Source organism: Somniosus microcephalus, chromosome 23 (genome assembly GCF_052327205.1).
Source record: "Somniosus microcephalus isolate GS21.2 chromosome 23, FLI_Smic_1.0, whole genome shotgun sequence".
NCBI lineage: Eukaryota > Metazoa > Chordata > Chondrichthyes > Squaliformes > Somniosidae > Somniosus > Somniosus microcephalus.
Window position 1 is genome coordinate 3,913,631 of NC_141009.1, and position 23,162 is coordinate 3,936,792.

General features: G+C 52.0%; 1 protein-coding gene across 3 annotated transcripts in view; it reads left to right on the forward strand.

Moving 5' to 3' along the window:
- The first annotated feature begins 2,177 nt into the window (after positions 1 to 2,177).
- sec16a (SEC16 homolog A, endoplasmic reticulum export factor) overlaps positions 2,178 to 23,162 on the forward strand; it is a 90,922-nt gene continuing 69,937 nt past the window's right edge. For 2 of the 3 annotated variants that reach the window (XM_085965230.1, XM_085965232.1), the window contains exon 1: positions 2,178 to 2,366. The gene's annotated coding sequence lies outside the window, so the exon portion shown is untranslated. Of the gene's footprint in view, positions 2,367 to 22,050; positions 22,180 to 23,162 lie in introns of all 3 variants that reach the window. The other variant, XM_085965231.1, reaches the window with a different exon arrangement.

Sequence of the window (23,162 nt, forward strand, 5' to 3'; positions counted from 1 at the left end):
CGAGATTATGCAGATAGTCCGAGATAAAAGTAGACTCGGAAAAAGTCGGGAGACTGCATGGAGAGGTACTCTGCCCTGGGCTCTCGGACAGAATGCAGGGGAGTTAATCTGTTTAAGTTTAAGGTGACCCACTGAAGTGAGTTAGTGTAGCGTGTTCATTATTTTTATATCATTATGAAAGTAACGTTCACTGATAGAACTGTTGCTCACTATGTCCAGCCTTCAGCTGCCTAGACCGTAAGCTCTGGAATTCCCTCTCCACCTCCCTCCCTCTCTCTCAACAACAACAACTTGTATTTATACAGCGCCTTTAATGCTGTAAAACATCCCAAGGCGCTTCGCAGGAGCTATTATTGACAAAATTTGACACCGAGCCACATAAGGAGATATTAAGACAGGTGACCAAAAGCTTGGTCTAAGAGGTAGGTTTTAAGGAGCGTCGTAAAGGAGGAGAGAGAGAGAGAGAGAGAGGTGGAGAGGTTTCTCCTCATCTCTGTCTTAAATGGGCGACCCCTTATTTTTAAACAGTGACCCCTAGTTCTAGATTCTCCCACAAGAGGAAATTCCAGAGATTAGGGCCCAGGCAGCTGAAGGCACGGCCGCCAATGGTGGAGCGATTAAAATCGTGGATGGACAAAAGGCCAAAATTGGAGGAGCGCAGAGATCTCGGGGGGCTGTGGGGCTGGAGGAGGTTACAGAGAGAGGGCAGGGGGCGAGGCCATGGAGGGGTTTGAAAACAAGGATGAGAATTTTAAAATCTCTTCCTTTTTACAGACTCACTGACCAGATTTCCTGGTTCACCTTATCGAAACCCCTCAGAATTTTGAACTCCTGTATCGGATTTCACTTAGCCATCTTTCAAACAATAATTTCAAAATTATGAGGGGTTTTGACAGAGTAGATAGCGAGAAACTGCTTCCACTGGCCGGAGGGTCAGGAACCAGAGGGAGAGATGAGGAGAATGTTTTTTACGCAGCGAGTTGTTGTGATCTGGGACGCGCTGCCTGAAAGGGCGGTGGACGCAGATTCAATAGTAACTTTCAAAGGGGAATTAGATAAATAGAAACATAGAAACATAGAAGATAGGAGCAGGAGTAGGCCATTCGGCCCCTCGAGCCTGCTCCGCCATTCAATGAGATCATGGCTGATCATCCAAATTCAGTACCCTGTCCCTGCTTTCTCCCCATACCCCTTGATCCCTTTAGCCTTAAGAAATATATCCAACTCTTTTTTAAATATATTTAATGAACTGGCCTCCACCGCCCTCTGTGGCAGAGAATTCCACAGGTTCACCACTCTCTGGGTGAAGAAATTCCTCCTCATTTCAGTCCTAAATGGCTTACCCCTTATCCTTAGACTATGACCCCGGGTTCTGGACTCCCCAGCCATCAGAAACATCCTTCCTGCATCTAGTCTGTCCAGGCCTGACAGAATTTTATATGTTTTGATGAGATCCCCTCTCAATCTTCTAAACTCCAGTGAGTATAAGCCCAATCGACACAATCTCTCCTCATACGTCATTCCTGCCATCCCAGGTATTAGCCTGGTGAATCTTTGCTGCATTCCTTCCATGGCAAGAACGTCCTTCCTCAGGTAAGGCGACCAAAACTGCACACAATACTCAAGGTGCGGTCTCACCAAGGCCCTATACAACTGTAGCAAGACATCCTTGTTCCTGTACTCGAACCCTCTTGCTACGAAGGCCAACATACCATTTGCCTTCTTAACCGCCTGCTGCACCTGCATGCTTACCTTCAGCGACTGGTGCACAAGGACACCCAGGTCTCTTTGCACTTCCCCTTCTCCCAATCTATTGCCATTCAAATAATAATCTGCCTTCCTGTTTCTGCTTGAAAAGGAAACATTTACAGGGCTTTGGGTGAAGAAGCAGGGGTCTACTTGGACAGCTCTTTCAAAGAGCCAGCACAGGCTCGATGGGCTGAATGGCCTCCTCCTGCGCTGTGTAATTCTGGGACATGGTCCCTTTAAGAGGCCGAACTTCACTTCGGCAATTTTCGTCAAGGAAACCCGAAGCTATCAACCTTCTTCTTTCAGTTAAAAAAAACCATACTAGATTTATAAATAGATGGCGTAATGTAAAAAAAAAGTAACGATAGCTAAATATGTGGAGAAAAATAAATAAATATTTTAAAAAGAGGATTAACGGTCGAACGTCTCTCGTGTGGCGTGTGACGTCAGGATGTACACGTCGCCGATCGGCGGCTGAAGATGGCGGCCGGAGCCCGCTGACCCCGAGAGAGCGAGCAAGTGGCCGGAGCCCGCTGACCCCGAGAGAGAGAGAGCGAGCGGGCGGCCGGAGCCCGCTGACCCCGAGAGAGCGAGCGGCCGGATCGGAGCGGCGCGAGGTGAGGCGAGGCCAGCTGCTGTCCGTTACCGGGCCGGTGAGGTGCTCGGCGGCCGCCTCAGGACCGGCCCGGCCTGACCGGGAGAGGGGAGGGGAGGGACGGGATGGACTGGGAGCCCGGGGGCTGTGGAGCCGGGGCCCGGTGTGGTGGGGGAAGCTTAGGCCGCTGGAGAGGGTTGAGCTCAGTGGGGTGAGGGGATGTCTGGGGTGGGGTGAGGGATGTTTGGGGTGAGGAGATGTCTGGGGTGGGGGTGAGGGGTGGAGGAGGAGATGGGCTGGCTGGCTGCTGGGCAGGAGGCTGAGCTGAGGGTTGGGGTGAGGGGGAAGGAGTTGGAGGTTAGTTGGGGCTAGGGGCTGCAGAGTTGGGGTCTAAGGGGATGGGGGCTGGACTAAGTTGGGGTGTCTCTGGAGTGGGTCTGGGAGTCAGGGCTCGGGTTAGTGGCTGCAGGCTGGGCTTATGGGGGAGCCTCAATCCCCTCCTTGGAACCCTTTAATCCCATTTTATTCCTCTCTGATTATTTAGTAATATCTCCCTTTGCCTTTTGCTTTGTGCAGCTGATTTGTTCCACAGACAGCGATTGAACCCTGTCCACCTGCACAGCGCGAGCCTTTCCGAGGGGCACAGCCTTTTTAATGGCACACTAGTACTGAGGGAGCGCTGCACTGTTGGCGGATGAGATTAAACCCCGTCTGCCCCCTCGGGTGGATGTAAAAGATCCCATGGCACTATTTTGAAGAAGAGCAGCGAAGTTCTCCCTGGTGTCCTGGCCAATATTGATCCCTCAACCAACATTACTCATTGATTTATGGGGTCTAGTGTCACTTGTTTTTCCTCCCTCATATGCTACCTCTACTGGTTAAACATCCCACAAATATAAACCAGGGAGACTCTTAACTAAGATGATACAAAGGAGACCTTAGTTTTCATCAAAGCTGAGATTGCAAGATGTTTGTTAGGCAAGGAATATGGAACCAAGGCAGGTAGAGGGAGTTAAGAGACAGATCAGCCATGCTCTAACGGGCTCGAGGGGCTGAAAGGGCTACTCCTGTTCCTAAGTTGCTAACAACAAACCTACTGAATACTTGAAGCAGGAAGTGGAGGGGCGGGGGATTTTATACGGTGAAATTTTGATCAGAGGGGGTGCGGAGTTCCTGACTTTCATATTCGGCGGAAGGAGTGCACTGTCTTGAAGCTTTTGGTTCTTGGCCCCTTGCTGAAGACTGTGACTTGTGCTGGATTTAAGTTGGTGCCGGCTGCCCTCTGATACCCTGCCCAAGTGTTATTAGCAATGCTGGGCATTGCGTTTCAGCAGGGGCGGGGCATCACGGGCTTGCCCAGTGCCCCCGCCTGCCCCAGCAGTGTCAGTTGGGAGCGGGAAACCTGTCTGTGCTTTTTGTCAATTGTAGCACCCGAACTTGAGAGCTGCAAACTCCGCACAGACTGTGGATTCTCCCGGTCTGTCTGCCTCAGTACCATACCGATCAGGGCATTTATCTCATTAAAAAAAGACAGACTTGCATTTCTCCAGCGCCTTTCACCACCTCAGGGCGTCCCAAAGCGCTTTACGGCCAATGAAGTACTTTTTGAAGTGGAGTCACTGTTGTAATGTAGGAAACGCGGCAGGCAATTTGCGCACAGCAAGCTCCCACAAACAGCAATATGATAATGATCAGATAATCTGTTTTTTAGTGATGTTGGTTGAGGGATAAATATTGGTCAGGACACCAGGGAGAACTCCCCTGCTCCTCTTCGAAATAGTGCCCTGGGATCTTTTACGTCCACCTGAGAGAGCAGACGGGGCCTCGGTTTAAAGGCAGCTCCGACAGTGCAGCACTCCCTCAGATCTGCACTGGAGTGTCGGCCCAGATGATGTGCTCCTAAGAGACCATCCTTTTTTAAAATTTTTTATAAAGTGTTTGTTCTTGGTGAACTTTCATCCCTCCTCATCTAGTCTAGAACTGTTGTTTAATTTATTCTTGGGATGTGGGCATCACTGGTGAGGCTGGCATTTATTGCTCACCCCGAGTTGCCCTGAGACGGTGGTGGTGATGGTGAACTGCTTTTTGTAGTGCTTGTTTGCACAACTTCCTGGGCCACATTAGTTAACGAGGATCAGACCGGATAGGGATGGCGGTTCCCTGCCCCTGACGGACATTAGTGACAATCCGGCAGCTCTCGGATTCAGTCTTGCCCTGGTGGGATTTGAACGTGGCCTCTAGATTGCTAACTCCAGTACCGTAACCACTAGGCTACCGTCCCCTTAACTGTTCAGCTCGCTCCAAGACAGAATTCATGTAAAGAAAGACTTTGCATTTCGATAGCAACTTTCACGACCTTGGGACTCCCCAAAGTGCTTTACCCCCAATGAAGTACTTTTTTTGAAGTGTAGTCACTGTGATAATGTAGGAAATGCAGCAAGATCCCACAAAAGAGCGATGTTCTTTATTTCCTATCCACTTTACTTCCTTTCTGCCCACCATCATGAGCTTCCTCTCAATCTACTTCCTCTAACTTGTCTTTGGTGACCTCTCCTAGCTCTGGTCAGTGCTGGGTTCCTCCCCCACGCTGCCAGGAGTGTGCTGCCTGGTTGCCCGTGGCTGGGAGTGCTAATAGAGTAAGGAGAAACTGTTGGCGGATCACGAATGTCTGCGGACGCATGTGTGGGCGGAGACAAGTGGAGAGATCTGACTCTGGGCACCACACTTCAGGAAGGATGTCAAGGCCTTGGAGAGGGTGCAGAGGAGATTTACTAGAATGGTTCCAGGGATGAGGGACTTCAGTTATGTGGAGAAGCTGGGATTGTTCTCCTTGGAGCAGAGAAGGGTAAGGGGAGATTTAATAGAGGCATTCAAAATTATGAAAGGTTTTGATCGAGTAAATAAGGAGAAACTGTTTCCAGTGGCAGGAGGGTCGGTAACCAGAGGACACAGATTGAAGGTAATTGTCAAAAGAACCAGAGGGGAGATGAGGAGAATGTTTTTCTGCAGCGAGTTGTTGTGATCTGGAATGCGCTGCCTGAAAGGGCGGTGGGAGCAGATTCAATAATAACTTTCAAAAAGGGAATTGGAAAAATTTGCAGGGCTATGGGGAAAGAGTGGGGAAGTGGGACTAATTGGAGAGCTCTTTCAAAGAGCTGGCACAGGCACGATGGGCCGAATGGCCGCCTCCTGTGCTGCGTGATTCTATGCTGCCTGGCACATGAAGAAAAGACTATAGTATTATAGCTGATTGAGGGAGTCTTTGTTTGTACAGTAACAGTATAAATGTGAATTCAGCCAAGGTGCAACTGCAGTTAAAGTGGGAATAAGCACATCTGTCGCATCGAAATATTACTTGCCTCCTGTTTCCTAACGACGCTGACAGGACTGCGAGAGCAGGGTTTGCCTGGAGGCTGTACCAGGTTTTCCCATGAAGCCAAAATCCAGCGCACATTGATCTCTATTACTGAGTCCACAACAGACCCAGACATGAGGCGAGGAAAACCCCCAGTGGTGGAGAACTTTGAGAACCTTGGGTCCAAAGTCCTCCCGAGCTCGCTGCACTCGCCGCACATCCTGTCTCAAATTACTCGGATACCGTGTCCAAAAATGTTATTTTGGATGCTGCTGGCTCCGTTTATTTTAGTGGGAGGTACCCTGTTTGCATTCAGGCCTTCACTCTGGGAGAGCTCTTCCATATCGAACTGGATCACCTACCTCATCCTGGTGTATGTGCACACACACACGCCATCTGTGCTGGGGGCGATTCCTGGCTGAATTACTGTTCAGGATATCCGGCATGCCAGCACTGTGTTAAATGAGCCAGGGTGGCTCGAGCTCTCAGCGACGGCCCTTGCAGCTGGCGGCTTCAGTCCTTGGTCTTTGTAACGGGGGCAGATCATGCTTGGCTTCAGAGAGAGCAGGGTTCCTGCTCCTGATTGCTATCCAGTGATGTGCCCCTCCCCCTGCTGTATGTGTGTAAACATCATAGACTTGATGGGCCGAATGGCCGCCTCCTGTGCTGTATTATTCTATGATTCTAAGGTCAAGTGAGGTTGGGCTCAGCTGGGATATCTAACTCCCAACACCCGCTCGCCCCACCTCGCAGCATGGTGGAATAGCCTGCATGGGGTTACAGGGATAGGGTGGGATATGTGTCGGTGCAGGCTCGATGGGCCGAAATGGCCTCTATCTGCACTGTAGATTCTGTGACATTGGGAATAGGCCGTTCAGTCCCTCGAGCCTGTCTATCAATCCACCAGTCTCAGTCCTGAAAGTTTCAATTGACCCCAGCATCCACAGGCTCTCACATGATTAATTCCCATTACACTAACAGCGAGTTGCATTTATATAGCGTCTTTATAAACATCTCGGCGCTTCACCGGAACGTAAATCAGACAAAATGGACGCTGTGCTAAAGGAGGTGTTAGTACAGGTGGTAAACGGGGTGGGTCTTGGTGGAGAGGCAGGTGGAGGGGTTTAGAAGCAAGGTATGGGGAGAGTAAGCTGGTGCTTATGGCAGCTCTATCCCTGGGGTTGATATTTTCAGGACAAGAGGAAAGACTATTAGTTTGTTCAGTTGTTGTAGTTGATTCTGAATTCTGGGTCTGTCTTGGTTCTGTGCCTTCCCATGTCCCTATGCAATCAAGGCCAGGTTAACGGTGCTCTGTAACACTGCCGTTTAGGGTGGGTTACAGAGTTGGGAATCTGGGAAGTGGGAGCACTGCTGACAGTCAGATGAGTGGTTCCGGGGACTCCGAGGTTCGAAGGTTAGCCAGTCCTTGCAGTGTAAGGTGCATTGTATTATTGTGCCGGTGCATTGTCAGAAAAAGAGAACGTGCTCGAAAATGAAAGACTGACTTGTGTTTATATAGCACCTTTGACGACTTCAGGACATCCCAAAGCAGTTTACAGCTAATGAAGTAATTTTGGAGTTTTGTAATGTAGGAAACGCGGCACCAAATTTGCACACAGCGAGGTCCCACAAACTGCAATGAAATAAATATCCAGATAATCTGATTTAAGTGTTGGTTGAGGGATAAATATTGGCCAGGACACCGGGAGAACTCCCCTGCTCTTCTTCCAATAGTGCCATGGGATCTTTTACGTTATTTGAGAGTAGACGGGGCCTCCGACAGTGCAGCGCTCCCTCAGCACTGCCCCTCCGACAGTGCAGCGCTCCCTCAGCACTGCCCCTCCGACAGTGCAGCGCTCCCTCAGTACTGCCCCTCCGACAGTGCAGCGCTCCCTCCGTACTGCCCCTCCGACAGTGCGGCGCTCCCTCAGTACTGCCCCTCCGACAGTGCGGCGCTCCCTCAGTACTGCCCCTCCGACAGTGCGGCGCTCCCTCAGCACTGCCCCTCCGACAGTGCGGCGCTCCCTCAGCACTGTCCCTCCGACAGTGCGGCGCTCCCTCAGTACTGTCCCTCCGACAGTGCAGCGCTCCCTCCGTACTGCCCCTCCGACAGTGCAGCGCTCCCTCAGTACTGTCCCTCCGACAGTGCGGCGCTCCCTCAGCACTGCCCCTCCGACAGTGCAGCGCTCCCTCAGCACTGCCCCTCCGACAGTGCAGCGCTCCCTCCGTACTGCCCCTCCGACAGTGCGGTGCTCCCTCAGTACTACCCCTCCGACAGTGCAGCGCTCCCTCAGTACTGCCCCTCCGACAGTGCGGTGCTCCCTCAGTACTGCCCCTCCGACAGTGCAGCGCTCCCTCAGTACTGTCCCTCCGACAGTGCGGCGCTCCCTCCGTACTGCCCCTCCGACAGTGCAGCGCTCCCTCAGTACTGTCCCTCCAACAGTGCGGCGCTCCCTCCGTACTGCCCCTCCGACAGTGCAGCGCTCCCTCAGTACTGACCCTCCGACAGTGCAGCGCTCCCTCCGTACTGCCCCTCCGACAGTGCGGTGCTCCCTCAGTACTACCCCTCCGACAGTGCAGCGCTCCCTCAGTACTGCCCCTCCGACAGTGCGGTGCTCCCTCAGTACTGCCCCTCCGACAGTGCAGCGCTCCCTCAGTACTGCCCCTCCGACAGTGCGGCGCTCCCTCAGCACTGCCCCTCCGACAGTGCAGCGCTCCCTCAGTACTGTCCCTCCGACAGTGCAGCGCTCCCTCAGTACTGTCCCTCCGACAGTGCGGCGCTCCCTCAGTACTGCCCCTCCGACAGTGCGGCGCTCCCTCAGTACTGCCCCTCCGACAGTGCGGCGCTCCCTCAGTACTGCCCCTCCGACAGTGCGGCGCTCCCTCAGTACTGTCCCTCCGACAGTGCGGCGCTCCCTCAGTACTGCCCCTCCGACAGTGCGGCGCTCCCTCAGCACTGCCCCTCCGACAGTGCGGCGCTCCCTCAGCACTGCCCCTCCGACAGTGCGGCGCTCCCTCAGTACTGTCCCTCCGACAGTGCAGCGCTCCCTCAGTACTGTCCCTCCGACAGTGCAGCGCTCCCTCCGTACTGCCCCTCCGACAGTGCAGCGCTCCCTCAGTACTGTCCCTCCGACAGTGCGGCGCTCCCTCGGCACTGCCCCTCCGACAGTGCAGCGCTCCCTCAGTACTGCCCCTCCGACAGTGCAGCGCTCCCTCCGTACTGCCCCTCCGACAGTGCGGTGCTCCCTCAGTACTACCCCTCCGACAGTGCGGCGCTCCCTCAGTACTGCCCCTCCGACAGTGCGGTGCTCCCTCAGTACTGCCCCTCCGACAGTGCGGCGCTCCCTCAGTACTGTCCCTCCGACAGTGCGGCGCTCCCTCCGTACTGCCCCTCCGACAGTGCAGCGCTCCCTCAGTACTGTCCCTCCGACAGTGCGGCGCTCCCTCCGTACTGCCCCTCCGACAGTGCAGCGCTCCCTCAGTACTGTCCCTCCGACAGTGCGGCGCTCCCTCCGTACTGCCACTCCGACAGTGCAGCGCTCCCTCAGTACTGACCCTCCGACAGTGCAGCGCTCCCTCCGTACTGCCCCTCCGACAGTGCGGTGCTCCCTCCGTACTGCCCCTCCGACAGTGCGGTGCTCCCTCAGTACTACCCCTCCGACAGTGCGGCGCTCCCTCAGTACTGCCCCTCCGACAGTGCGGCGCTCCCTCAGTACTGCCCCTCCGACAGTGCGGTGCTCCCTCAGTACTGCCCCTCCGACAGTGCGGTGCTCCCTCAGTACTGCCCCTCAGACAGTGCGGTGCTCCCTCAGTACTGCCCCTCAGACAGTGCGGTGCTCCCTCAGTACTGCCCCTCCGACAGTGCAGCGCTCCCTCCGTACTGCCCCTCCGACAGTGCGGCGCTCCCTCCGTACTGCCCCTCCGACAGTGCGGCGCTCCCTCAGTACTGCCCCTCCGACAGTGCGGCACTCCCTCAGTACTGCCCCTCCGACAGTGCGGTGCTCCCTCAGTACTGCCCCTCCGACAGTGCGGTGCTCCCTCAGTACTGCCCCTCAGACAGTGCGGCGCTCCCTCAGTACTGCCCCTCCGACAGTGCAGCGCTCCCTCCGTACTGCCCCTCCGACAGTGCGGCGCTCCCTCAGTGCTGCCCCTCCGACAGTGCGGCGCTCCCTCAGTGCTGCCCCTCCGACAGTGCGGTGCTCCCTCAGTACTGCCCCTCCGACAGTGTGGTGCTCCCTCAGTACTGCCCCTCCGACAGTGCGGCGCTCCCTCAGCACTGCCCCTCCGACAGTGCAGCGCTCCCTCAGCACTGCCCCTCCGACAGTGCAGCGCTCCCTCAGCACTGCCCCTCCGACAGTGCAGCGCTCCCTCAGTACTGTCCCTCCGTACTGCCCCTCCGACAGTGCAGCGCTCCCTCAGTACTGTCCCTCCGGCAGTGCGGTGCTCCCTCAGTGCTGCACTGGGAGTGTCGGCCTGGATTGTGTGCTCAAATCTCTGGAGTGGGGCTTGAACCCATGACCTTCTGACTCAGGCGAGTGAGCTACCCGCTGAGCTACAGCTGACGCTTGGAAATGAAGAGGTTTTTAGTGCCTCATGTAACACGAACAGTCTGACAGTTGCCTCAAGTGTGGTGTGTGTTTAAAAGTGACATCTTAGCAGATGAAATTCAATGCAGAAAAGTGTGAGCTGATACAGTTGAGTAGGGAGAATGAGGAGAGACAATACGCAATCAATGGTACAATTTTAAAGAACACCGAGACCTGGGGGTGTTTGTGCACAAATCTTTGAAGGTGGTATAACAGGTTAACAAAGCAGTTAATAAAACACGTGGATCCTGGATTTATAAATAGAGGCAGAGAGTGGAAAAGCCAGGAAGTTAGGCTAAACCTTCATTTAAAAAAAAACTAGTTTGGCCCCAGCTGGAGTATTGTCAATTCAGCACTTTAGGAAGGATGTCACGGCCTTGGAGAGGGTGCAGAGGAGATTTACCAGAATGGTTCCAGGGATGAGGGACTTCAGTTACATGGAGAAGCTGGGGTTGTTCTCCGAGCAGAGAAGGTTAAGGGGAGATGTAATAGAGGTGTTCAAAATCATGATCGAGTCAGACAGAGTAAATAGAGAAACAGATTCCAGTGGCTGCAGGGTCGATAACCAGAGGGCTCAGATTGAAGGTGATTGGCAAATGAACCAGAGGGGACATGAGGAAAAACTTACACAAGTGGTTAAGATTTGGAATGCGCTGCCTGATAGGGCAGTGGATACAGATTCAATAACAGCCTTCAAAAGGGAATTGGAGAAATAGTGCTGGGGTATGGGGAAAGAGCGGGGGAGTGCGACTAACCGGATTGCTCGTTGTCAGAGCTGGCGCAGACTCCATTGAAATCCATTAAAGAAGCGGTATCAGGGCACTGTGAAAATCATAACCTGATTCGGCAGAGTCAGCGGGGTTTTATGAAGGGGAAATCGCGTTGGGGAAATCGTGTTTGACAAATTTATTAAGAGTTTTTTGTGGATGTAACTAGCAGGGTAGATAAAGGGGAACCAGTGACTGTAGTATATTTGGATTTTCAAAAGGCTTTCGATAAGGTGCCACATAAAAGGTTATTACACAAGATAAGGGCTCATGGGGTTGGGGGTAATATAGTAGCATGGATAGAGGATTGATTAACGGACAGACAACAGAGAGTAGGGATAAACGGATCTTTTTCAGGTTGGCAGGCTGTAACTAGTGGGGTGCTGCAAGGATCAGTGTTGGGGCCTCAGCTATTTACAATCTATATTAATGACCCAGATGAAGGGACCGAGTGTAATGTATTCACGTTTGCTGATGATACAAAGCTAGGTGGGACAGTAAGCTGTGAGGAGGACACAGACTCTGCAAAGGGATATAGATAGACTGAGTGAGTGGGCAGTAAGGTGGCAGATGGAGTATAATGTGGGGAAATGTGAGGTTATTCACTTTGGTAGGAAGAATAGAAAAACAATAGTTTTTAACTGGTGAGGAACTTTCAAATGTTGGTGTTGAGAGAGATTTGGGTGTCCTCGTGCAAGAAACACACAAAGCTAGCATGCAGCAAGCAATAAGGAAGGCAAATGGCCTTTATTGTAAGGGGGTTGGAGTATAAGAGGAAGGAAGTCTTGCTCCAATTGTACAGGGCCTTGGTGAGACCACACCTGGAGTACTGGGCACAGTTTTGGTCTCCTTATCTAAGGAAGGATATACTTGCCTTGGAGGCGGTGCAACGAAGGTTCACTAGATTGATTCCTGGGATGAGAGGGCTGTCCTATGATGAGAGATTGTGTAGAATGGGCCGATACTCTCTGGAGTTTAGAAGAATGAGAGGTGATCTCATTGAAGCATATAAGATTCTGAGGGGGATTGACAGGGTAGATGCTGAGAGGTTGTTTCCCCTGGCTGGAGTGTCTAGAACGAGGGGGCACAGTCTCAGGATAAGGGGTCGGCCATTTAGGGCTGAGATGAGGAGGAATTTCTTCACTCAGAGGAGTTGTGAATCTTTTGAATTCTCTGCCCCAGAGGGCTGTGGAGGCTGAATCGTTGAGTATATTCAAGGCTGAGATCGATAGATTTTTGGACTCTAGGGGAATCGAGGGATATGGGGATCGGGCGGGAAAGTGGAGTTGAGGTCGATGATCAGCCATGATCTTATTGAATGGCGGCGCAGGCTCGAGGGGCCGAACGGCCTCCTTCTGTGCTGTACTGTTCTGATTAGCACGATACAAGGCTGATGTAGCTAACGAGGAGATTCACTGTGCCATGCAGCACACTGCGTGAAGTCTGTCGTTTGGTCTGTGCTTTCTTTTGAAGGTGCTTATTTGTGCAAGTGTAGCCGTTCTTCATTGTGTGCACTTCGAGTGTTGGCAGGCTTCTCGGCTACAGTGGGCGTCACAGCTGAACTCGACCCTGTCCTCACCTGTCCATGCATGCAGATCCAAAGATGGTGACCAAGACCGGGTACCCTGGCTGCTCGTTCCCTCTCGTCAAACAAACCCAAGCCCACCTCTATCTGAAAATGTTAAAGCACCGGCATTTATTTCTAGGGATATAGAATTCAAAAGTGGTGATGTTATGTTAAACTTGTACAGCACCCTGGTCAGGCCGCACTTCGAGTACTGGAGAAAGTACAAAAGAGATTTACAAGGATGTTACCAGAACACTGAGATTACAGCTATCGGGAAAGATTGAATAGGTCGGGGCATTTTTCTTTAGAAAAGAGAAGCCTTGGAGATCTGAGAGAGCTCTTTAAAATTCTGAATGGGTTGGACAGGGTAGATGATGAGAGAATGTTTCCACCTGTGGGAGAATCCAAAACTAGGGGCCATAAATACAAGGCAGTTACTATTCAATTTAATCGGGAAATAAGGAGAAATGTCTTTACTCCGTGGTGAGAATGCGAATCTCACTACCACAGGAAGTGGGTGAGGCAAATAGCTTGGATGCTTTCAAAAGGAAACTAGATGAGCACACCGAATCATAACATAGCACAGCACAGCAGGAGGCCATTCAGCTCATCGAGTCTGTAGCGGCTCTTTCGCAGAGCAATCCCGTGAGAAAAGGGAATCGAAAGATATGCTGAGATGAGGTCGATGGGATGGGAGGAGACTTGTGTGGAGTGCAAACAGCAGCACAGACGAGTTGGGCTGAATGGCCTGTTTCTGTGCTGTATATTCTGTTTAGTTCTACGACTCTCTCCCATCACTCCGCGCAGACCATGGGTCCTTCCTGCTCGATCTGGCTGTGTTACGCACAGTATGGGGGCCTTTACCTTCTTGGACACTGGTGGGGCTCAGCCTCTTAAAGTACATAGGGCTGTATAAAAGCTGACTGGCGTGGAATGTCAGATTACTGTTGGTGCAAGCATTTAACCAAAAAAAATCAACAGCTTCATCGACGGGGCACTGATGTAGGGAAGCTTTGAATTGGTGAGGGATACAGTGCAGTTCACTGCAGCCACTGGGGGAGAGAGAGATTTACTGTAACTTGTGTGTAAGCTGTTTGGGGGGGAAAAAAGTTAGTTAGATTGTAAAAATAGAAATAGTTATAGGAGATCACTGGTTCGGCCTCAGCTGGAGTATTGTGTCCAATTCTGGGCCCCGCACTTTAGGAAGGATGTCAAGGCCTTGGAGAGGGCGCAGAGGAGATTTACTAGAATGGTCGCAGGGCTGAGGGACTTCAGTGATGTGGAGAGACTGGAGAAGCTGGGATTGTTCTTAGAGCAGAGAAGGTTAAGGGGCGATTTAATAGAGGTGTTCAAAATTGCGAAGGGTTTTGATTGAATAAATCAGGAGAAACTGCTTCCAGTGGCAGGAGGGTCGGCAACCAGAGGATCCGGATTTAAGGTGATTGGCAAAAGAACCAGAGGAGAGATGAGTGTTTTTCCGCAGCGAGTTGTTGTGATCGGGAATGCGATGCCTGAAAGGGCGGTGGAAGCAGATTCAATGGTAACTTTCAAAAGGGAATTGGAGAAATGTGCAGGGCTCTGGGGAAAGAGCAGGGGGGAGTGGGACTAATTGGAGAGCTTGTTCAAAGAGCCGGCACAGGCACGATGGGCCGAATGGCCTCCTCCCCTCCTGTGCTGTAAGATTCTATCATTAAAAGCCGTCAGAAAAGTGGCGATTAAACCCTGGGATTTACGGCCCATTGTTTAAACGTGAAACTTCTGCTCAATCTGCCATGATGGGCTCGAGACACTGTCCTGATGTCGAATCGTAGAAATCTGCAGCACAGAAGGAAGCAATTGGGCCCCTCATACCTGAATCAGTGCAAGCTCTCTACTCTCGTCCCAGTCCCTGCACCCTTTTATAATATCCTCATCCCAATCCCTTTTAAATGATGTTACAGCCTCTGTCTCAATAGCCACGTGTGGTCAAGTGTTCCATCTTCCAGCCATCCTCTATGAAGATAGTCCTCTCGTCACTCTCCCACTAGTTAGCCTCTTGAGTGAGCTGTCTAAACTGAGTTACTGTTGTGGTGAAACTGGCTGTAAATGGTTTTTTTCCTTTATCCTCCTAGGATGTGAAGGGGCTGTTTGGCTGTGTTACTGCACTGTCCAGGGTGCAGCACTGCGCTGTTACTGTACTGTCCAGGGTGCAGCACTGCGCTGTTACTGTACTGTCCAGGGTGCAGCACTGCGCTGTTACTGCACTGTCCAGGGTGCAGCACTGCGCTGTTACTGTACTGTCCAGGGTGCAGCACTAGCTGTTACTGCACTGTCCAGGGTGCAGCACTGGCTGTGTTACTGCACTGTCCAGGGTGCAGCACTGCGCTGTTACTGTACTGTCCAGGGTGCAGCACTGCGCTGTTACTGCACTGTCCAGGGTGCAGCACTGGCTGTGTTACTGTACTGTCCAGGGTGCAGCACTGCGCTGTTACTGTACTGTCCAGGGTGCAGCACTGCGCTGTTACTGTACTGTCCAGGGTGCAGCACTGCGCTGTTACTGCACTGTCCAGGGTGCAGCACTGCGCTGTTACTGCACTGTCCAGGGTGCAGCACTGCGCTGTTACTGTACTGTCCAGGGTGCAGCACTGCGCTGTTACTGTACTGTCCAGGGTGCAGCACTGCGCTGTTACTGTACTGTCCAGGGTGCAGCACTGGCTGTTACTGTACTGTCCCGGGTGCAGCACTGCGCTGTTACTGCACTGTCCAGGGTGCAGCACTGCGCTGTTACTGCACTGTCCAGGGTGCAGCACTGCGCTGTTACTGCACTGTCCAGGGTGCAGCACTGCGCTGTGTTACTGTACTGTCCAGGGTGCAGCACTGGCTGTTACTGCACTGTCCAGGGTGCAGCACTGCGCTGTTACTGCACTGTCCAGGGTGCAGCACTGCGCTGTTACTGTACTGTCCAGGGTGCAGCACTGCGCTGTTACTGCACTGTCCAGGGTGCAGCACTGGCTGTGTTACTGTACTGTCCAGGGTGCAGCACTGCCTGTTACTGTACTGTCCAGGGTGCAGCACTGCGCTGTTACTGTACTGTCCAGGGTGCAGCACTGCGCTGTTACTGCACTGTCCAGGGTGCAGCACTGGCTGTTACTGCACTGTCCAGGGTGCAGCACTGCGCTGTTACTGTACTGTCCAGGGTGCAGCACTGCGCTGTTACTGCACTGTCCAGGGTGCAGCACTGGCTGTTACTGCACTGTCCAGAGTGCAGCACTGGCTGTTACTGTAGTGTCCAGGGTGCAGCACTGCGCTGTTACTGTACTGTCCAGGGTGCAGCACTAGCTGTTACTGCACTGTCCAGGGTGCAGCACTAGCTGTTACTGTACTGTCCAGGGTGCAGCACTGCGCTGTTACTGCACTGTCCAGAGTGCAGCACTGGCTGTTACTGTACTGTCCAGGGTGCAGCACTGGCTGTTACTGCACTGTCCAGGGTGCAGCACTGGCTGTTACTGCACTGTCCAGGGTGCAGCACTGGCTGTTACTGTACTGTCCAGGGTGCAGCACTGCGCTGTTACTGTACTGTCCAGGGTGCAGCACTGGCTGTTGCTGTACTGTCCAGGGTGCAGCACTGGCTGTGTTACTGTACTGTCCAGGGTGCAGCACTGGCTGTTGCTGTACTGTCCAGGGTGCAGCACTGGCTGTGTTACTGTACTGTCCAGGGTGCAGCACTGGCTGTGTTACTGTACTGTCCAGGGTGCAGCACTGCGCTGTTATTGCACTGTCCAGAGTGCAGCACTGGCTGTTACTGCACTGTCCAGGGTGCAGCACTGCGCTGTTACTGCACTGTCCAGGGTGCAGCACTGGCTGTTACTGTACTGTCCAGGGTGCAGCACTGCGCTGTTACTGTACTGTCTGTTGTATCCGTGTGTTAATGGAGACATGGAATGCAGGAGTTGGTTTAACAGGTGTTTACTGAACAAAGTCTGGAGGTGAACTAAAAGATACAAGACACTATACAGGCTTATATACCCGAGTGGTCACTACCGGTATTACAGTACACAGGGGCTCTTAAAGGTACATACACCACAATTCCTCCCCTTTTAGATAACCAGTGCATAACATTTTAAGTAATCATTAATTAACATGTTTACAAGAACAATAATCTACACATTTGCTGCAGTTAATCAGTTATAAGTCAGTCTCTCTGGAGGCTTCCTGACTCGGTCCGGATAACGCCTCGGTGGTGTAGTAGTTTTCGGTGGTGTAGTAGGTTCTTTTGGCAAGGTCGATTCGGCTTGAATGCCAGTGTCGGGTTCATCTGGTTCCAGTATCACCGGATCGGAGGTAGATACTATGGGTATCTCTGCTTCATCATTAGGCGTATAGAGTTGTGGTGTAGGTTGTCCCTTTTCGGATGACTCTATGATCTGGTCAGCATGGCGCCTTATTATGCTTTCTCCAATGTCCACGGTATACATCAGCGGTCCTAGTCGTGTGCAAATAGTTCCAGGCTGCCATTTCTCGGTACGGTAGTCCCGGGCCAAAACTTGTTGACCTATCTGGGAGGTTCTAGTTGGCCTTTCATTCATGCCTTGAAATTGCTGGTTCTCTACGTCCCTTCTGATGTTTGGCTTGATCAAATCCAGCCGGCATCTTAGTCTTCTATTGAAAAACATCATGGCGGGAGTTTGGTTTGTAACCACGTGTTGCATTCCTGTACGCCAACAAGAAGTTATCTACCTTATGTTGTAGATTTATGTCTTCATTACCCATGGCCTTTATGGCCTGCTTGAAGGTCTGGACAAACCTTTCAGCTAATCCATTGGTGGCGGGATGGTATGGGGCGGATGTGTAGTGCTTAACCCCATTGTTTTTTTAAGAACTTCCTGAATTCTTCGGACACAAATTGCGGTCCATTATCAGAACAGATCTGTTCAGGCAGCCCATTCCTGGCAAATATGGTCCTTAATACTGTGATGGTTTTTTCCGTGGTGGTGGAGGACATCTTTATTACCTCCGGCCACTTGGAGTGTGCATCAACCGCGATTAAGAACATTGAGTCCATAAATGGACCAGCAAAGTCGATATGTACCCTTTGCCATGGAGATGAGGGCCACTCCCATGGATGTAGAGGGGCTTGTGGTGGGACGTTTTGGACCTTCTGGCATCCTAGACAGCTCTTGGCCATTTCTTCGATGTCTCCATCGATACCTGGCCACCACACAAACGCTCTGGCTAGGTTCTTCATTTTCACCCCACCCAGATGCCCCTCGTGAAGCTCCTTTAGCACTTTATCCTGGAGTTTGGGTGGAATCACCACTCTGGATCCACACATCAAGGTTCCTCGGCACACTGACAGCTGTTCTCCTCTTTGCGAGAATGCTGGCAACAGTGGTTCGCCATGTGCTGGCCATCCCTTCACCGTTAAATCGTAGACTCGTGAGAGAGTCGGGTCATTTCTCGTTTCCTTTTCAATGGTAGAATTTGTTACTGGTAGACATTCCACTATGGTTGAGTGGAACATCTCCACTGGGTCCACTGTAGGTGCCTCTTCTACCGTTGGCAACGGTAGGCGCGATAAACCGTCAGCATTCCCATGCTGTTTTGATCCTTTTGTATTCTGTCATATTGGTGTGCCCCTAGGAAAAGGGACCACCTCTGTAGCCTTTGCGCTGTCATAATGGGAACGCCCTTTTTAGGGTTGAATATGGAGACGAGGGGTTGATGGTCAGTCAACAAGGTAAATTTTTGTCCGTGTAGGTAATGGTTGAATTTCTTCACTCCCCATACCAGGCTGAGTGCTTCCCTGTCGATCTGGGCATAGTTACGCTCAGCTGAGTTCAATGAGCGTGACGCAAAAGCTATCGGCCGCTCCGAGCCATCAGGGAATCTATGCGATAATACCGCTCCTACGCCGTAAGGGGATGCATCGCACGCCAGTCTGATTGGCAGTGATGGGTTGTAATGAGGCAACACTTCCTTGGACGTGATCAAGCCTTTGCATTTATGGAAGGCACATTTACAGTCTTCGCTCCATTTCCAAATTACTCCCGTTCGTAGCAGTGCGTTAAGAGGGTGCAGAACAGTTGACAAGTTCGGTAAAAATTTATGGTAGTAATTTATCAATCCCAGGAACGACCTTAATTGTGAGACATTTTCAGGTGCTGGGGCTTTTATGACTGCTTCAATTTTTTTCAGGTGACTTATGCAACCCTTCTTCGTTAATTATATGGCCACAATATGATATTTGTTTCTGGAAAAATTCGCACTTGGGCCGATTTGCTCGTAGGCCCTGTTCGCTCAGCCTAGTGAGCACCTGCTCCAAATTGGCAAGGTGCTCGTTGTCGTTTTCTCCTGTTACAAGGATGTCGTTTAGGTAGCATTGAGTCCCCGGAATCCCTTGCAGGACTTGCTCCATAGCTCTTTGCCAGATAGCTGGAGCTGATGCTACTCCGAAAACCAGTCGATTGTACTGGTACAGGCCTTTGTGTGTGTTTATCGTGAGATACTTTTTAGAGGCCTCATCAACGTCCATCTGTAGATATGCCTATGCCAAGTCAATTTTGGTGAAACGTTTCCCTCCGGATAGTGAGGCGAAAATATCTTCTATCCTCGGAAGAGGATACTGTACTGTGTGAAGGACCGGGTTTACAGTCACCTTGAAGTCCCCACAGATGCGAATTTTTCTCTCCAGATTTATCATTATTCAACGTTTTCTTCATGACCGGGACGATGGGTGTTGCCCACTCGCTCCAATCTACCTTGGATAACACGCCTGCCTTTTCCAAATTCTCCAGCTCTGCCTCGACTGCTGGACGAATTGCGTATGGCACCGGCCTTGCCTTAAAAAACTTGGGAATTGCCGCATCTTCCACTTTTATTGAGGCGGTGACGCCTTTCAAGGTTCCTAGTTTCTGTTGAAACACTTCTTTGGCGTTGGCCAAGATGTCTTTTAATCGTTCAGGTATGACGTCATCATTTTTTTTCTTACTGGTCACCGTCAGTGCCTGAATGGAGTGCCAGTCTAAACGTATCTTCCTGATCCATTCACGTCCCAACAGCGGTGGACCACCATCTTGCAGAACGTATAAATACAACTTCTGTATTTCCTTGCCGTTGTATACAACAGGCACCCTTATTTTCCCTCTGGGGTATACTTTCTGCCCCGTATATTTCTTCAAGGTAATGGATGTGTCTTTCAAAGGTATATGCGGAAATAGCCGCTCGTAATCCCGTCGACTTATGATGGTCAGAGCTGATCCTGTATCTAGCTCCATTTTAACTGGGGACCCCGCCATCGTGAGGGTAACCCAAATGGTCTGGTAATCTTCTTTGGCAATTACATTATGTAATTTGAGACAGCTTAGTCTCTTGTTTCCGGAGTCGCTATCGCTCTTCTGGTCTTCGGAGCTACTGTCCGTCATCATTTGTACCTTTCTGTACTTTTCCTTATTGATTTTTTTTCTGTCAGTGGATTTTTTGTTTCCAGATCAGCATACACGTGCAATGTCCCATCTTTCCGCATTGCCTGCATGCTTTGTCCTTGAACCAGCAGTCCCTCTGGTCATGGGTGGATCTGCCGCAGCGATAACATCTCTCGAAACCCCGTGTCATTTCATGCGTGCCGAAGTCATGTGGCTTTTGCTGTATCTCTGCAGCTCCTCTTGCGGCTGCTTCGTATGATACAGCCACACTGAAAGCCTTGTCCAGTGTCAAATCTTTCTCAGAAAGTAGCCTTTTCTGTGTTCCTTCACTTAGGAGGCCGCAGACGAATTTGTCTCGTAGAGAATCTGCCAGTCCTGCCCCGAATTGGCAGTGCTTTGACAGCTTTCTTAATTCAGTGAGGTAATCAGCGTTACTTTCATTCTTGTGCTGATTCCTCCTGAAGAATTTGAATCGTTCCGCTATCAGCAGCGGTGTTGGGTTTAAGTGTTCCTGTAGGGTATCAACAATCTCCTTAAAATTCTTGTCCATCGGTTTGGCTGGAGTGATTAAGTTTCGTAACAGCCCGTATGTCCTTGCGCCCATCAGATTTAGAAGTACCGATGCCTTTTTATCATCCTCTACTTCATTCGCTGTGCAATATACCTCCACTCTTTCCACATATGTGGTCCAATCCTCTATATCACTATCGAAAGCAGTAATATTGCCAGTCTTAGGCATCCTGAAAATCAAAAATGGCGCCTCCCGCGCTTTCTCTTCTTCCCTGTCGAGTCAAGATGGCGCCTCCCGCGCTCCGCTGCCGCTGCTGACAACGCTGTTCTCCGCGGTTTTTATTTATACAGATATTTTTAATAGTTGGAGACTCGTTCCCGCCAGACTCTCTGGGACTATTCCCTCCCTCTGCTTGGTCCGAACGCCGACCTGCTTTGCAGCGTCGGCCATCTCCCGAGTGCTCCACCCTCCGTCTGTTTGTCTCTGCCTTCTGACTCGCTGCTCGGCCCCGCTGCAGAGCCACCCGATCGAGCCCCAGCCCGCAGCACAGGAAGGATTAGTGCAGTACCTGCCACCAGCCCGGCTAGCTGGTGAAACCACAGTTTTTTTTTTTGTTTTGTTTTCCTTTCTTCGACCTTCGTCTGAGGAATCGATCTCCTTGAGGTGCTGCCGAATTGCAGGTAAGTCCGTTTCCAATTCGTCGCCACTGTTGTATCCGTGTGTTAATGGAGACACGGAATGCAGGAGTTGGTTTAACAGGTGTTTACTGAACAAAGTCTGGAGGTGAACTAAAAGATACAAGACACTATACAGGCTTATATACCCGAGTGGTCACTACTGGTATTACAGTACACGGGCTCTTAAAGGCACATACACCACACTGTCCAGGGTGCAGCACTGGCTGTGTTACTGCACTGTCCAGGGTGCAGCACTGCGCTGTTACTGCACTGTCCAAGGTGCAGCACTGCGCTGTTACTGCACTGTCCAGAGTGCAGCACTGGCTGTGTTACTGTACTGTCCCGGGTGCAGCACTGCGCTGTTACTGTACTGTCCCGGGTGCAGCACTGCGCTGTTGCTGTACTGTCCCGGGTGCAGCACTGCGCTGTTACTGTACTGTCCCGGGTGCAGCACTGCGCTGTTACTGTACTGTCCAGGGTGCAGCACTGCGCTGTTACTGTACTGTCCCGGGTGCAGCACTGCGCTGTTACTGCACTGTCCAGGGTGCAGCACTGGCTGTGTTACTGCACTGTCCAGGGTGCAGCACTGCGCTGTTACTGCACTGTCCAGAGTGCAGCACTGGCTGTGTTACTGTACTGTCCCGGGTGCAGCACTGCGCTGTTACTGTACTGTCCCGGGTGCAGCACTGCGCTGTTGCTGCACTGTCCGGGGCGCGGCGCTGCGCTGTCCGGGGCGCGGCGCTGCGCTGTCATGCTTTGTTCAGAAATCCACTAACTGGTACAAGTAACTTTAACATTTAACTCGTGTGGCTTTGTTGATTATTTTTTAAAATTAATCCTCAGGCTGTGGGCGCCACTGCCAAGGCTGGCATCTATTGCCCATCCCTGCATGGGTTGCTAGGCCACCTCACAGGACAGTCAGTACGAGTCAACACGTTGGTGTGGGACCGGAGATACACAGGCCCAGACCGGGTAAGGATGGCAGGTTTCCTTCCCTGAAGGACATCAGTAAACCCGTTGTATTTTTACGACAATCCGACAGTTTCATGGTCACTCTTACTGATCCCAGCTTTTTATTTCCAAGATTTAAAAAAAACCTAAATTTGGATTTTCAAGCTGCCCGTGGTGGGACTTGAACTAGCGTTTGCTGGATTATTAGTCTAGTAACGTGACCATTGCACTTGATCAAATGATGTATTTAAGGGAAGTTGCTGTTTGAATTGCTGTAAGATGCTTAACCATGCTGAAGTGGTTAGCTTGTGTCCTGAGCCCAGTGGGTACAACAACTTACATTTATATAGCACCTTTAATGTAGTATGATGTCTGAAGGCACCTCACAGGAGCTTTATTAAACAAAATTTGCCACATAAAAAGCTATTCGGACAGATGACCAAAAGCTTGACGATAAATATTGGCCCAGGACTCCGGGGAGAACACCACAGCTCCTCTTCAAAATAGTGGCTGTGGGATCTTTTACATTAATTTGAGTCAGCAGACGGGACCTCGGTTTAACATCTCATCCGAAAGACGGCACCCCAGACAGTGCGGCACTCCCCCAGCGCCGCCCCTCCGGCAGTGCGGCACTCCCCCAGCGCCGCCCCTCCGGCAGTGCGGCACTCCCCCAGCGCCGCCCCTCCGGCAGTGCGACCCTCCCCCAGCGCCGCCCCTCCGGCAGTGCGGCGCTCCCCCAGCGCCGCCCCTCCGGCAGTGCGGCACTCCCCCAGCGCCGCCCCTCCGACAGTGCGGCGCTCCCCCAGCGCCGGCACTGCGGCGCTCCCCCAGCGCCGCCCCTCCGGCACTGCGGCGCTCCCCCAGCGCCGCCCCTCCGGCAGTGCGGCGCCGCCCCTCCGGCAGTGCGGCGCTCCCCCAGCGCCGCCCCTCCGGCAGTGCGGCGCTCCCCCAGCGCCGCCCCTCCGGCAGTGCGGCGCTCCCCCAGCGCCGCCCCTCCGGCAGTG